A 15,078-nucleotide genomic window follows, 5' to 3' on the forward strand; every position below is an offset into this window, starting at 1 on the left:
AATAAAATAGACACTTCACACTCCCAGCCTTGTGATATGCACTACATGTTCAGTTGGCATGAAATGGAAAGGTGTTTTTAATGCTTCATAAAGCAAATTAAAAACCACCTTACATATCAAGCCCTTCACAATATATTTTAATATACTAACAACATCTCAGGTCATTATTCTTCTTATTCCTCTGGTCAATGTCCTGGAAACTGATCAAAGGTAAAAATCTCTTCATACACCAATGTGGTGCCATGACCCATTGAATTGGATATTTGTACTGACTTGGGCTGTTTGAGGTTCAGGCTGCAGTTTGTATCCAACTTTTGTTCAGTGGGACATTCCTTACACAATACTGAGGTACATACTGACCATAAATGTGTCAGAAACCTCATTTTGGATAACATTTCAGCACCCTTTGGCCACTGATTCAGAACTGTTCTGTTCTGTTCATACACACCACTGTGATTTGTGGTGAACTTTCATTTTCAAGATCTGACCACTGACTCAACCTGCTGTGTTTGCACTACTTGAATATGGATCCTGTTTTCTGCTGCCGGCTATTCTGATCTCTGACACCTCTGTCAGAGTGTCAACTACATTTTATTTTCTAAACATATGGTACTGGGTGGCATTGTGGGGCCCAGGTATTTCTATTTGGATGGTCCTTTCAACTGACCCTTTTCAAAATACGTTCACAAATGGTATAAATGAGTGCTAAGCCCTTCAGTAGATGCCATTCCAGACTGCAACATGAAAAGAGTTCATTTCTTCTGGTTTACTTTTAACTGATTTTTCCAAACTGTGATTTTGCACTGTCCCTAACCAAACCTAACCATAGCTTTTAAGATTTTTTTTTTTTTATAGTAAACATTTTTTTATGGTTTTGGAAGATATTGACAAATGATGTCATCTTATTGGATTGGAAATGTTTCTTCTATGCGTTGTTCAGGAGGGCGACATATAAGCAACATACTGGATATTACTGTTTAATTGAGAGGATTAGTTTTAAAATAACCAGTTCTATTAATGCGGTCAGTATCAATATTGCTACTGTAACTTTAGTTACTACAAATGTTAATTAGCACCTTCAACACAAGAGATTATTTCTTTTCAGGGAACTGTCAATCATGAAAGCTTTACCAGTATCTCTGCAAATGCTGCGGAGATATAGGAAATACTAAAATTGAACTCGGGGATCACGGGTAGTTGTACATTTATCTTTATGCAGTGATCTGTAGCACTGCAGCAGGGACGACTGCCAGATTACATTACCATGCTAAAGGTCTCTGATTATGAACGTTCCTAAAGGTTGAGACAGAATGTGCTCTGTAATCAGGACTGCTGGATTTTTGGTTATTGTTATGTGGATCAGGGAAAAAACTGAAAAGCTATAGGACTCATGGGTGGTTAATAAAGCCTTCAAAAGCCGCAGTAGAAAATGAGATATCCACACTACTGGTGAAAATATTGTCATGAAACAGAAACTATTAAACTGACTATGAAAGTAAAATCTGTGAAATGTTTCTATAGTAACAATGTTATACAAAAGTGATTTATGCAAAGCAACATGCAAAGTCCCAACAATGCAACTCATCTTCACTGTTAATTTATCTAATGAACTCTGGAGATGTTTCCTTTCATTTACTGTCTGAATCATGTCTCAAAGCAACTTGGGGAAATTTGATAGCAATTCCAATTATAATAATTGAAAGACTTTGATGTATAAAATACAAAAGAATTTCATACTTGATGCAACAAACCTAAACAACAACGACATCAAAAACAGTTCCATACTCCCTGTGTGCCCCTATTCCATAGTGCTTCAGCTGATTTGACTGAAATGAGATTTTATGTACACTGATGTTGCATTAAACATTATGACTAGAACAAAACTGCTGTGTGATGATGGTTTATTTTAACCCATAAAAACGAAGAGTGTGATTTTTACATTACTGTTACTGTCTATAAATTAACAGTGCAAATTAAGTACTCCATGCATATTTGAAAAACATTGTTTGTATTGTTTGTACGTGATATGGTTTTAGGAGAGAGGAAAAAGCAAAAAGTAGTTCTCCTGTGGCCACTTCACTGGGTGGAGTAAAAGCTCCTGTGAGGCAGTTTCAGTCTAAATGGTGACAGAAACAATAGCTTCTATTCAGTGGCACAGTTACACGTTTCATGAAGCCTCCTTTGATGTTCAACTACCTGCTCTTAATGTCTGGAAATAGTACTTGCCAGGTGGTTTGTTCACTGCACTGAAACAAAACCAGCTGGCATGGACTTCCAGCTTTAATTTAAGGATGTCTGCTGCACATTCACAGCTGACTGACAGTGCTATAGTTCTAGCCTTTTGCTATAAACACCACAAGGTAAAAAAGGCTAGAAATCTATTCACAGATGGGATCAGCCTCTAAATACCTTTAAAGCTTTAAAATCAGAACATGCACTCAGTTACTGTTTCATTAAAGTGAAGTTTGCACTATGACTATGATCAGCTGTTTTTATTGGTCGCTGGTGATACCTTCAAACACCTTTACAAAACAGTGCGTAGGTTTCATGACTAAAATTTTCTTGTAGATTTAAATTTCATTTGTGGAGCTCACGTAACAGTGCCAATCATGACATGCTATGTACCCGTCAACAGACAGAAATGCCTAGAAAGTTACCAAGTACTACACAGCCTTTAAAGGCGGTCTAATAAAAATGCACTAGTAAGACACCTTGACCAAAGTTTGTTTTTATGTTGTTTTCCTTTTGTCCTTGTATTGTCTGAACAAATTTAATTCACAAAACAAAAAGCTATTTATTAATCTCAATTCTGACCTCTGCAATCCTGTTTATTCATGATTCCTAGAAATGATATTTATGTAAAACTAATTTGCGACTGAAAATGTGTTTTGAAGGAAATGTATTAACGATCACATTGGGTTTTCGATTAGCACAGAGAGGAAATGTATCTGGTTATTATATTTCACATCTCCTGGTAAATCAAAGTACAGACTTTAAACTCCAGTCAAGTCCTTAACCTTTTAATGGCCCAGTGCATTTTGAATCTGCCTTTTTAATGTGCTCGGGGATGTTAGACCCAGAAAACCTTGTAGAGAAGTTTGTCACTGCTTTATTTTTCCATATGATACATTTTCTGAACTGAGGTCATCCATGAGATAATACTAAAGGTCAAAGTAAGACAGCAGACAGCATTTTAAGTTTCTGCTCTATGAATGCAGTAATGTCGCTGAGCTTCTAAAGTTTGCAAAGCAATCATGCTCTTTGTTTGTGAGTATGTTATTAGCAAATTACGTATCTCTGCTTATGAAAAATTGGTTTCTTCTACTGAAAAATAACAGATGCGATCCAGAAGATTTTTCATTGTGACAGTGCTGTGCATGTTTGGGTTCTGTATTGTCTCTATGTGCACTAACACAAACACATGTTATAGAATCAGCATCACACTATATGCAGACAGGAGTATATACTAACACAGCTACATACATGAGGGAAAACTACAGATGGATCTGGACTGCAAACTTTCTACTTTCCAAAGCATGTCAACTTTAGTCATAAAAATGGAAAAGGATTTTAATATAATTAGATTATTTAAATGACTCCTTCGTTGTGATTTACCAAACGCGAAAATGCAAATTCTCTTATTTGAATGTGCCCATTTCTTTTTGCTGCCTGGAGAAAAAAAATCTTCTTATTTTGCAATTTGCCAAATTAGGCCTCAGTGGGGCTGTGCCATAACTTATTAAGTTTGATATCAAGGCAAAGTAGAGCAACATGTCTCCATATAAACGTCTAAATGGAAATGTGGCCAGTCTTTCATTACATCACATATAAAGCTCCTGGGAAGATACTTTGTCAGAGAAGTTATACTCAGTACTTCAGCCTGCTTCAGCCTACCACACAGTTTTTTATTGTGCTGAGCGAGTGAGGCAGGACGACATCAGGGAGTGGGATTGGAGCGGAATGGGCACAACAGTTTCAGTATCTGATGGCAGTAGACAACAGTAGAGTGAGAGGCTCAGTGAATACACCTATATCAACATACAATATCGCTTTAAGCAGATTGAAACATATTCATCTTCTTAGAAAAACAGGCAGGAAGATTTATCACATACGTCTTTGGGAATAGGCAGCTCAGCAAACACTCTCTCTCTGTCAGCCTAACAATAAGACTCAATCAATACCTAATACACACCGTACCACACTGAGCTTACCTGACTTTCTGATCTGATGGTGGGGATTTTCACATTCAAATACATGAATAAATGAGACATTCCTATTTTCGAAATGAAACTTTTAAATTTTGTGAATCAGAGGGGTCACATGAGTCCACCATTAGATCCTAAAGACCCTCACCTGAGCTCACTTCTTTTGTTAACCTAACAAGCCTATTCAGGCCAGGTGTGTGAAGTGAAACCGACTCAGGAGTGTGGGTCTAATGACTCTCACCTTATTTACATAGCTCACCTCACCTAATGAGCCTATTTGGCCTAGGGGTGGAGTGAAACCAACCTGAAAGATAAATTGGTCTTAGACTGATGAAGCTACTTGGATGAGTGGTGAAACATTTCAACCTAAAAGCTGAAAGTCCAGTTGCCATGACTCAACCACTAGATAACTTCACCTGGACGACTGAGAATCACCACAGACATAATTCTCTCCTAATGGTTCATTAGTACATTCCTTTTTTAATGATGTCAGAGGAGGTAGTGTGTTTCAGGCCAGTGGCTCACCTTTACTTATCTCTGATAAAAAACAGTGTGGACAACTAAAAATAAAACCCTGCACAATATTTCTTAGGATGAGGTGAATTTGCTTAGATCCTGACCTGATCTTGTTTGAAACCTGAGTTTTAGCTGAGTATCTGTAAAAAACATTTGTAAGCAGAATAAGCAAATGATGCTAGGACACTTTTTAGATGTTCCTTAGAGAGAGCATTCAAAAGGAAATCATCTGTAAAATAGCAGCCGTTGTGTCTGCTCATATCTCCTCTTTGTGACATTGTTAAATGCTGCATTGTCTGTCTTTCAAATAAAGAAACTAAAGATCAGAATTACTCTGAGGGCCTAGTGTCTCACAAAGCAAATATAAACCTGTCAAAGACATTGTTGTCATCATCGCTATCGGACAACAGAGAACTGAACAGCACATTGCATTACAATAAAAACTGCCCCACAGGGGAAGAGTATCTTGCAAGGTGCTTCACACTAATATATTTTGCAGGGGAATCAAATAAAGCCATATGGCTGCCAAAAGTTTAAGGAAAAAAGGTGTATAAACTTTCAGTGATTTGTGATCACCAAAAGCCAGAACATAGCTCTGGTAAATATAAATGGAGTGGAAATGTCATTTTTCAATGCAATATGTACCTCATATTACTGGTCTTATCTAAACACTGTTACATAATACGGGATGCCTTTGAACAGTATATGTAGCCACAGAAAAAACATCATTCAATTAAATGCATTATATATAAGGGACATCAAACATGTGTGAGGTACTTTAATAACTGATCACATGTCATATATAAATGATGATCCCCTGGAGCTCAGTATGTAAATGTAACTCCTTTGAGTCTTCAAGGCTCAGCAGTTGGTGATTTTTTTTTATGCCCAGAGAAGGTTAAGTTTATTAAAACTGAAGGGGATAGATCTTCCTCCAGCTTGTACCACAGCCATTCCCTTTAAGATTTTGTAGCTGTCACTGTGATTAGTTATACTGGACAGGCCATCCATCTCTCTCTTGCTGCTCGTTATTGCTCCTTCTCCATCTGCGTCCACTCAAAATGAGGAAACCTTTATGAGGTTTTCCCTCCTGGGAGATGAGCTGACTTTGGACTAAAGCAATTTGGAGCAAAGTTCATTAAGACTTGATCGAACATGTTCTATGCAAACTTATATTTTACTAATTTAACCTCAATAAGTAAATTATTTATTTGAAGATATGTGGTATGCTGCTGTCATTTGCAGCTGATAATTTTCAATCACTTGCATTACAGAGAGATATGGTCTATATGATGAGTAGATGATGTTAACATTCAGGGACTGGTTGCATACATTTGCTAATGTTATGTATAAAAACATGGATATGCTTTCAAATCTGTTTGTACAGTCTTTGATGAACCTTCTCTGGAGGACTCGGAGAGATTTGATGTATATTTTACATTTTTGGTCAAATCAAATTGAGTTTCCCTGTGTTTACGTTTGCTTCTGTCTTACAGAGAAAAAAAACTGTTGCATAATGTTTGACATTACATTTCATAAGGAACATCAAACAACCTGTTCATATTCAGAGTGACTGAAAGGCTACAAGGTAAAAGTTTGAGTTTGAAAAGGTATAAACTAAAAAATAATGTAATGACAATAAGTATTTACCTTTTGCTGAGTTCAGAAATCTTCAGATGGCACAAAGAAGAAACATCCTGTCCTTCGCAGGCATATCTCCAGCATTATATTCTATTCACTTTTGGCAAATTCTTCTTGCACTTCAAAGCAAAAATAACTCATCCCATCATAAGTCCTGTCCATCAGCAGAGCTGACAGAAAGAAATATAAACACAGAAATACATATCAGCAAAATGGCAGACTGTGATCAGCTGTGTCCAAAGAAAAACACCATTTTCTGTCACTTGCATTGAAGGGAAAATTGCCTTTAATGAAATGAATTGTGTCAGTTAGTGTGTGTCCTGTGTCAAAATGAAGAGCTACCTGTAACAGCAGCAAACTGATGGACAGAAAGAATATATACAGTAACTGTCAAACAAATGTAAAAAAAAAAAAAAAAAAAAAAACCAAATGTCTCAATACCATTTCATTCACCACCAGGTAAATTATTCAACATGATGTATAAATAGAAAATTAACATTTCGTGTTTCTCTTTTGATCAGAACTGACATCATCTGACTATTTTACTACTGACACTACAGACACTTCTAATGTAAACTCCCCTCAAACAGCAAAAGGCATCACATTAATGTAGCTGCCAGTGTCAGTCCCTGTTTTAATATAGTTGTCAACTGTTATATTGCAGGTGGATTTAAATGAAAATATCAGGATGTTAGAGCAGAAAACCTTGCTGCCTCTCTGAGTTTGTAACATATGTGTCTTTGTATTAGTTGACCCATGAGCTGGTTTTGAATTCATTTCGGTCTCTGTGGTATTAATACTGGTTAGGAGCTTTTCTAGCTAACTTATAAAGAAGCAACCAAGTTGATAAACTGAACGATTAAAACAATGATATGTACAAATCATTTTGGTCAACTGGAGGCTTATATCTTTAGAGAATATGACCATTTTTAATTGAGATGTGATATTGACCAACTGCACTCTGATTCACAGAGCCTGTGATAGTGGGTCCATTTTAATCAGACACTGTTGTCCTGCTGTTGGAGTGCAGTGTTCAACAAACTAGCAACTCTGGAATTTCTAAAAGAAGCTGACTGAGTCTTATTTTAGTGTAAAAAAGGTGACAGGTCTCTGGTAAACTCAGTGAGGTACGGTGTGCATTAGGTATTGATTGAGTCTTATTGTTAGGCTGACAGAGAGAGTGTTTGCTGAGCTGCCTATTCCCAAAGACGTATGTGATAAATCTTCCTGCCTATTTTTCTAAGATGATGAATATGTTTAAATCTGCTTAAAGTGATATTGTATATTGATATAAGTCTGAGCCATCTGCCAAGAAGTGGGACTGCATGTCTGCTGTGGATTCAAGTTCCAGTGATTGTGTTGCTTTGCGTTGCGGTTTCATTATCCATTTTCATAGTGTTGGCTGTTTCATGTGGTTGCTGATGGGGAACACACTTGTTGCTTGGGAGGTAACAACCTGAAACTTGAGAGTAAAATAGAAAACTTGCACCAGAGTATTACTTCTTTGGTGAGAAAAAAAGCAGTTCAATCCCCACCAGCAGGCAGATTCAGCTCCAACCGTTGCACATTTTATGGTTTTGTTTTCCAAAATGTCTAATTAATGTAGTCCTGAGAATTCAAACATTTCATATTTTCTGCCCTTTGAGGCCATCAACATGTGAAACTACTCAGAATAGAAAAGAACAGTCAGAATGCACTGGATCTTATATATTCAAATAACTGAATTAAAAATGCAGCAACACTGGCAGAAAGATGTCAGAAACGAAAGAACACAAAGCAGATGGGATTTACTCAAAACACGGGTGCTAACTGCATTCGATTTTTTTCTTTTCCTGCTGATCCCCTACATTTACCATCTGCTCTTTCAACTCATGCTGTGGTGGATTTTCAGATTCTGTTTGTCTGGCCCTCAGGCCTTATGGTGTTTCAAGGCAGGCTGCTCATCCAGATGAGTTTTTGCGCTCAAGCAGGGTCAGCTAAGATGGACAAGATCAGGGTTTAGCAAGATAATTCCTACTCAGGTGAAAAGTTGCAGAAACCCCAGAATACCAGAAAAATGTGTGTGCTGTATCATTACGGAGCTTAGCAGGAAATTCAATTATTGTATTGTATAATAAACCTTTAGGAAACAGCTTTCTATTTGTTCCTTCGCATTTTCAATCATTCAAATATATATTATTTAACACTGCTGTGCAGTGTGGGGTACAAGGAGAATAATGAATGCACAGTGTAATGGAATACCTGTAAGCTATTCTGATTTTCTCACTGTGGCAGGTGTGTAGTTTGTCCAGCACTTGAGTACATACTTTTTGTTTTCTACAGCAATAACACTGTCGTATGCCAAGAGGGAGCTGACAAGAATGTACAACATCTGTTGTGAAAATAGACCTTAAATAATCCTTTCTCCTTGAATTACAGTCGAGAGCTTGTAGGATCAAGGACACACCAGCAGGTCAAATAAATGCTGATATGGGGCTTGAACCAGACTTATGCATCTGCAAGGTTGCAGACTCCAGCCTGTGGATTATGTCTAAGTCTGGGCTTTGCCACTATGAGGCAGAGTCAGTATAGCTACCTATAAAGTGTATTTTTATATGACTTGCATGATATAAATTAAATAATAGACAAAGTATCAGAAAGGCTCCCATTTTCTGAAAATTCATTCAGCATTGAATTTACTGGAGATTTATAGTGGTGATCCAGTGGTCTAGACAATCTGAAGGGTACTTTTCTGCGTGGTGCTGGCTTGTTTTTAACATATTTATGTGGGTACCTGAAACTGACCATACTATTACTTCAACCTACTATTTCATACACATACACTGTTTGATAATTTTGAACTAAGCAGCAAATTTTCTTTTCATCAGACTGAAATTTGTAATTCTGAACTTTATGGCACAGCACTGTCCATTGTGGAGTTTCTCAACAAGCAGGCAGACAATGTTCTTTTAAATGTTTAGAGAAGATGTATGATTGAACATTTGACTTGTATTCCTATATAGTAACATTACTTCTATGTTTTAACTTGTATGAGAAACCATTTAAAGCAGTATTTTTATTTCAAAGAGGCAATGACTTTAAACCCAATTTATGCAGAGCAAATATAAAAAGATGCCCAACTTTTATTTTCTACTTCTCCTTAAAACCACATCTAACATTTTTGTTTAAAATTCTCCTTTAAAATAAAATGTTGGCATTTGTTTTGGACATGCCATAATTTTATCTAGTGTAAGGTGCATATCTATTGCTTCAAAGTGTTAATTGTGGCTATTGTTCATTCATGTGTATTATAGTTAGAGGATGAAGCTAAAGAATAGTACACTATCCATGCAAGATAGAAGTGTAACAGAGTTAAGAGGTTGAATACAGACTCCATTCACTTACTAGAAGCCCACTGTGCTCTACATTAAACACTAAATACTAAAATGTGAATTTTAAAGCAGATTTCAACATGTCCTACCCACTTTTGTCTAACTATCTGTACAGAAATACCTCAGTGTAGGTGTGAGAGAAGGTCAGTCTTGCTATTAAGGTAGTGCTGATTTTTTATCATAAGAAAAGACTTTGAATAATAGAGTCAGTTAATTAAGCCAAGATTGGGTTGTTACGGTAAAGGGTAATTACAACTAAGGCTGAGTTGTTCTGGTGAATGCAGAAATATGACACATGATGGAAAAAGAAAGAGCAGAAAGTTGTGATATGACTTTTTTTAACCTGGTTATTCTGTTCTTTTATTCAAATAATCAGAGCAGGGCTGTAAGTAACATTTCACTATCAAGAAATCAGCAGACAGATTTTAATTATCACCAAATGATTAAAATAATACACTTCAATGCTTCACTATAACAAACAGCAGCCTGCCAGCGGCTCAGTCAATATGCAACGAAAGTTGTTCAAAGCCACAGAGCTTTGTTTGAAATTCTAGTGAAGATACCAAAGTAAAAAAAAAAGAAACAGCACTATGCTAAGTTGAATTTGGGGAAATGTGTATAAAAGGATAAACATGAGGAATATTTCCATTTGAAGGAATACTGATGCATTAAAAAGCATGCCTGAGCTTTCAGTTTGAATTAGACTGTTTGAAACTGTCTCCACTGTGGGCTGAACCTGGAAAACACCCACTGTTAATCCACAGGTGGTGAGAACCACAGATGACGTGGCTGTTTTTCTAGGTCTGAATATTTTAATCAGCGTAAAGTAGCTTAAAGACCTGGGGAAGCTGATTCAGAATATTTAGAACTGTTGGACTAAATGTGGATAAGTTATGGACTAAAAATATTTCAACAGTGTTAGAAAGAATGAATACTGAAAGAACTCAAATTGTTTGATGTGTCTATCTGAAACTTTCTCAAAGATATCTACTTCCATTTGAAAGGACTGGTTTCAAGCTTTAGAAATCCCTCCAACAGATCAATCACTTTTTGTAATAGCTTTGCTCTTAGTCGACACCATGGGAGATAACAATGGATGAAGCCTGCAGCAGGCCATCTCTTGCAGGTGTATTATTAATGCAGGTCCAATAAAACAATGCATGAGTAGAAAGCAAGGCAATAAAGAATAGAAGATCAAGCACTGGATGCTTTGCACATTTATTGAACTGCTGAAACTAATCACTATTTTTACAGAGAGTAAAGGATATGAACACGAACAGAAACAATCATTTTACTTTTGTTGAATCTTTCTTAAGATGAATTTATTTCCGAGAAAGACAAGCAATAATGTAATAGCTCTGAAGAACTGTCTATAGGATGAATCAGCATCATTTTATTCTGCAACTTTACTTTAAATAAAAATTAGCATCTTTACATCTAGAAAACCCAAAACAAAGGAGCAAACAAACAGAAAACATATGTACAGTGTCATTCAGTTAATTAAATAATTACAGTATGTCTAACAGGATTAATGCTGAGGATGAATAGGTCACTGTCACAACCCAAAATTAAAGTTGAAGATTTCCAAGTCAGCTATAAAGAGAGCCCTTAGTTTGGATTGTTATTAGCATCATTTCAGGTGATTTGATTTAATTTTGAAAGCGCTTTGACTGGAATAGACTGGATGTACACAAAATGAATCTAGCAGTATGTAATAAGCCCGTGTTTATCTCCACGTATTGCTGTGACATTAACGTCACACAGCTTTGGCTGATTTGTTGTGAGTTTACATGAAAATATTCTCAGTTTTGTTTTTTCTGATTTTTTGTCTCTCATTCTATTTGTCATTTGCTGCTGAATGTGTTCACCACTTTTCTAGTTTTCTAGACAAATTCCTTCTGTTTTGGTCAGGTTTGTTTGGGTTTGGCCCAGGGCTTGTGGCCTGAGGGTCTGGGCTCATACCCAGCAGCCACAAGTCTTAGACAGCCTGTGCCTAAGACTGGATTTTTTACTTTACTATTTTTTTACCAACTTTTTCAAATGGTGCTACTGCATTTTACATGACTTCCCATTTTATGGCTCACATTTGAATCAGGACATTTATGCTGTGTGGCAGGTTCTGAATTGCTTTACAATCAAACAACCCATTTCTTGGACGTAGTCCTCCTTAAGTTCCTTATGAAAACCATTTGAAAACACAAACTCACCAGTGGGAAGAGAAAGTCTCAGCAGTGGCAGTTCCGGAGAAAAGAGATTGATGGCAGACAGGTATAAATAGTATAAACTAACAAAGCACAAGTTAATCCATAGCCTAAAGCCTCTGAAGACATAAGGCCTGTAAACACCAAGATAATTTTTTCCTCACTCACTATTTGGAAAGCTGCTCAAGTGGGACTAGGCTTCATGGTGCCTCTGGTGGTTGGAAGCTATACTGCTGCTAAGTATCACTGCCAATTTTAGGTCATTCCACAGACTGTAAATATAAAAGGAACTGATTATGTTTCACAGATTTTTCATTTGATAAACATAAAGTATTGATCAGTGATTACACTGGTTTAGGTGAAATACAACACAAGCAGAAAGTAGGAAAGGGTTTGTTCGTCCTGCACTTTGGTCCATGCTTAACCCTCTGCATTGCATCCATGATGACAAAGGTTGTCTTGTTGACAATCAAATCATGTCTCAGATATTGAAGATGCTGCAGATCTTGGGTGATCTATATTCTGCATTAGAGTGTAACACACCTCATGATTAAACCTTACTTTGAATATATACTAAAGATAGACACACACTTCATGTACTATGTAAGAGGCAAACTGCTGCTAGAGAAGAACATATTGTAAGTCAGCACCCATACTCATTATGAGGTCACATGTATAAGTTTGCAATTAAAGACATTAGGGCAGAAGCCCAATTTCAAGTCCATCCTACTGCTTCTCCATATGCTCTTCATACATAACTGATTTCCCCTGTCTGGCTGCAGTCAGCTAGTCAGGCATTTATGAACTCCACTGCTTCTGCAGTCAGGAAAGCATGAGGTATGACAAAATGAGAAAAACTTACTAAATGGACCGTGGTGAAATAACATTCTTAGCAACTACACCACTAGAGCTGTAGGAGAACAGACAAAAGGTGGCCACTTTTGGTTTTGTGTGAATATATGGTTTATGGTGTACAGTAGCATGCTATAGCACAACTTGTACAGCTTGTGCAGAAGATTTCTTGCTGAATTCTTTTCAATTTAACATACAAAAGTTATTTTAGATAGACTGGTACTATTTTCTACAAGGCTGATGAACACAGTAATGTTCTAGGCAAAAAGCATCTCTCTTATTCTCTCGTCTTATGATGAGATGCAGAGAGCCTTCTGCAGAAACAAACATTAGATAAGGTCCAGTTTCAGTTGAAAATACCATGGCCTTGTCCTGCTTTTTACATAAGCAATTTGGAAGGACTGCACTTTGCTGTCCAATTATATCACTGGGCATGAGACATGAATTACATCTAATGATTAGGTTGTCAACAAGAGGACCTTCGTCATCTTCTCCTTCCGCAGGTCCATCATCCTGATCCTTTTTCCCGCAGAGATTCCATTTGAAATGTTACATAATACATTTTTGTTTCATCTAGGTCACCCGTTCAATCGCTTTTGCAAATTGTACATGGGCACATAAACTGTTTGTTAGTGCAATTAAAAATGAGAAATTAGGCACTACTTAGTCAAGGTTAGGGTACCTTTGATATCATTATTGATGGAGGAAGTAATTTTTATTTAAATAATGGTAGCAATGTCACACTATTCTTCAATAAATCCTAATTTTACTGAAGTAGTAACTAGTACAAAAATATTACCATCAACATGTACTTAGAGTATTAAAAAGTAAAGTACCATATGTGACAAAACGACACACAATCACAGTGTAATATTTGGTTTTTAATTACATTAAGGCATATTTTAATGTCCTTGTAAAGTTGAATTTGTAACAATTTGCTTTTTATGAGCTGGTGTGTTTGACTTGTAAAATCTTAATCACCCATTGTGAACATATGCAGTGCAGTACAAAGTACAATGTTTCCCGCAGAAAGTACAAAGCAGGTTCAAATGGGTGTAATAAAGTAAAGTGAATGCAGCACAAACTTGTATTTTCTGTATGTAGCTACAATGAATGTACTTAATTACAATCCACCACTGTTCATTTTGGTGACAGGAACAACCACTGTTGGGGAAACATGCTCTTATTTTCTGGGTTAATAATGTTTTACTGCCTGACCCCCGCTTCCCCAAACATCCTCTCACGGTGGACTTTAACAATGTCCCACTACTCCTTTTCTTCTGTGGGACAAGATTCATAATTATTGAACTAAATCATAAATAACATTTTTAAATTTCTGAAAAACTGGTGCTGCAGTTTTACTAAAACATGGTCCAATGACTGCAAGGAGGAAGTCAGAGCTTAAGAAAAAGATTTCATTATTTTCTTACAAGAATTTAGGCTCTAGAGGTGATTTGACTTGAGTTCATCAGTCTTCATTTAAAGTCAGTGTGTGTTTGAGAGAATGTTTGTCAAGGTTGCTACTAATGTGATTGCATTTTTAGATGTGATTTACTGAAAAACAACATGAATTATTTCAAAATGAAAAAATTATGAATAAAATGAGTGAAACTATTGTGACTTTGACGCTCAACGTGTTAACAGGGTCCACAGTAAGGGTTTTGGGTTAATAAGGAGAACAAGAGGTCTTAATAATTATAATATTTGATTCAATTACGAACATAGTCATGCCTGATAAAACATGAAGTTAGTTTTGTAAATTTGAATATACAGCAGGTCACACAAGTGTGTTTACTGCCTGGCCTAAAGAATGTGCACTCCTCTACAGAGCATAATATGCAATTGTTCTGTTCATTTAAAACTACAGCACCAGCTTATGTAAGTGTGGGTATGTAGTGATTTTTGTCTAATATAAGGTGTTTTTCGTTATGTCCTAACAAGGCACTTTATGCAAAATCAACTACTATATTTTAGTCCAATGGTGCACTCACTGTGGACTGTGTACACATTTGTAATTGTCACATTTGTTTGGTCTTATCAGAGAGAAGAAAGAAGAGAGCATGGGATGTGGGGAGAGAAATAGAATCACAGCCATTTTAATGAAACCTAGGGCACAGTAGCTGTTTTCACTCAGCATCCTCAGCTGCAGATTTAGCAACAGCTTGAAGTCTCGTTGTGACTAGAAAAGAATGGCTTTGGTTTCCCTTGAAATAAATGAAGAAGAACAAAGCTCTGCCCTCTCTGTGGTAAAATGACCTGCTCTATATTAGTATGGTAATAGTACTGTAGAAT

The 15,078-nt window shown here is 36.6% G+C and overlaps 1 protein-coding gene across 1 annotated transcript in view; it reads right to left on the reverse strand.

Moving 5' to 3' along the window:
* The window catches only part of rxfp1 (relaxin family peptide receptor 1), a 58,916-nt gene extending 46,886 nt beyond the window's left edge, over positions 1–12,030 (reverse strand). Inside the window, exons 1-2 of the mRNA XM_026331094.1 lie at positions 11,941–12,030; positions 6,372–6,532 (exon numbers count right to left, since the gene is read on the reverse strand). The gene's annotated coding sequence lies outside the window, so the exon portion shown is untranslated. The remainder of the gene's footprint in view (positions 1–6,371; positions 6,533–11,940) is intronic.
* Positions 12,031–15,078: the final 3,048 nt, after the last annotated feature.

Source organism: Mastacembelus armatus, chromosome 10 (assembly GCF_900324485.2).
Source record: "Mastacembelus armatus chromosome 10, fMasArm1.2, whole genome shotgun sequence".
NCBI lineage: Eukaryota > Metazoa > Chordata > Actinopteri > Synbranchiformes > Mastacembelidae > Mastacembelus > Mastacembelus armatus.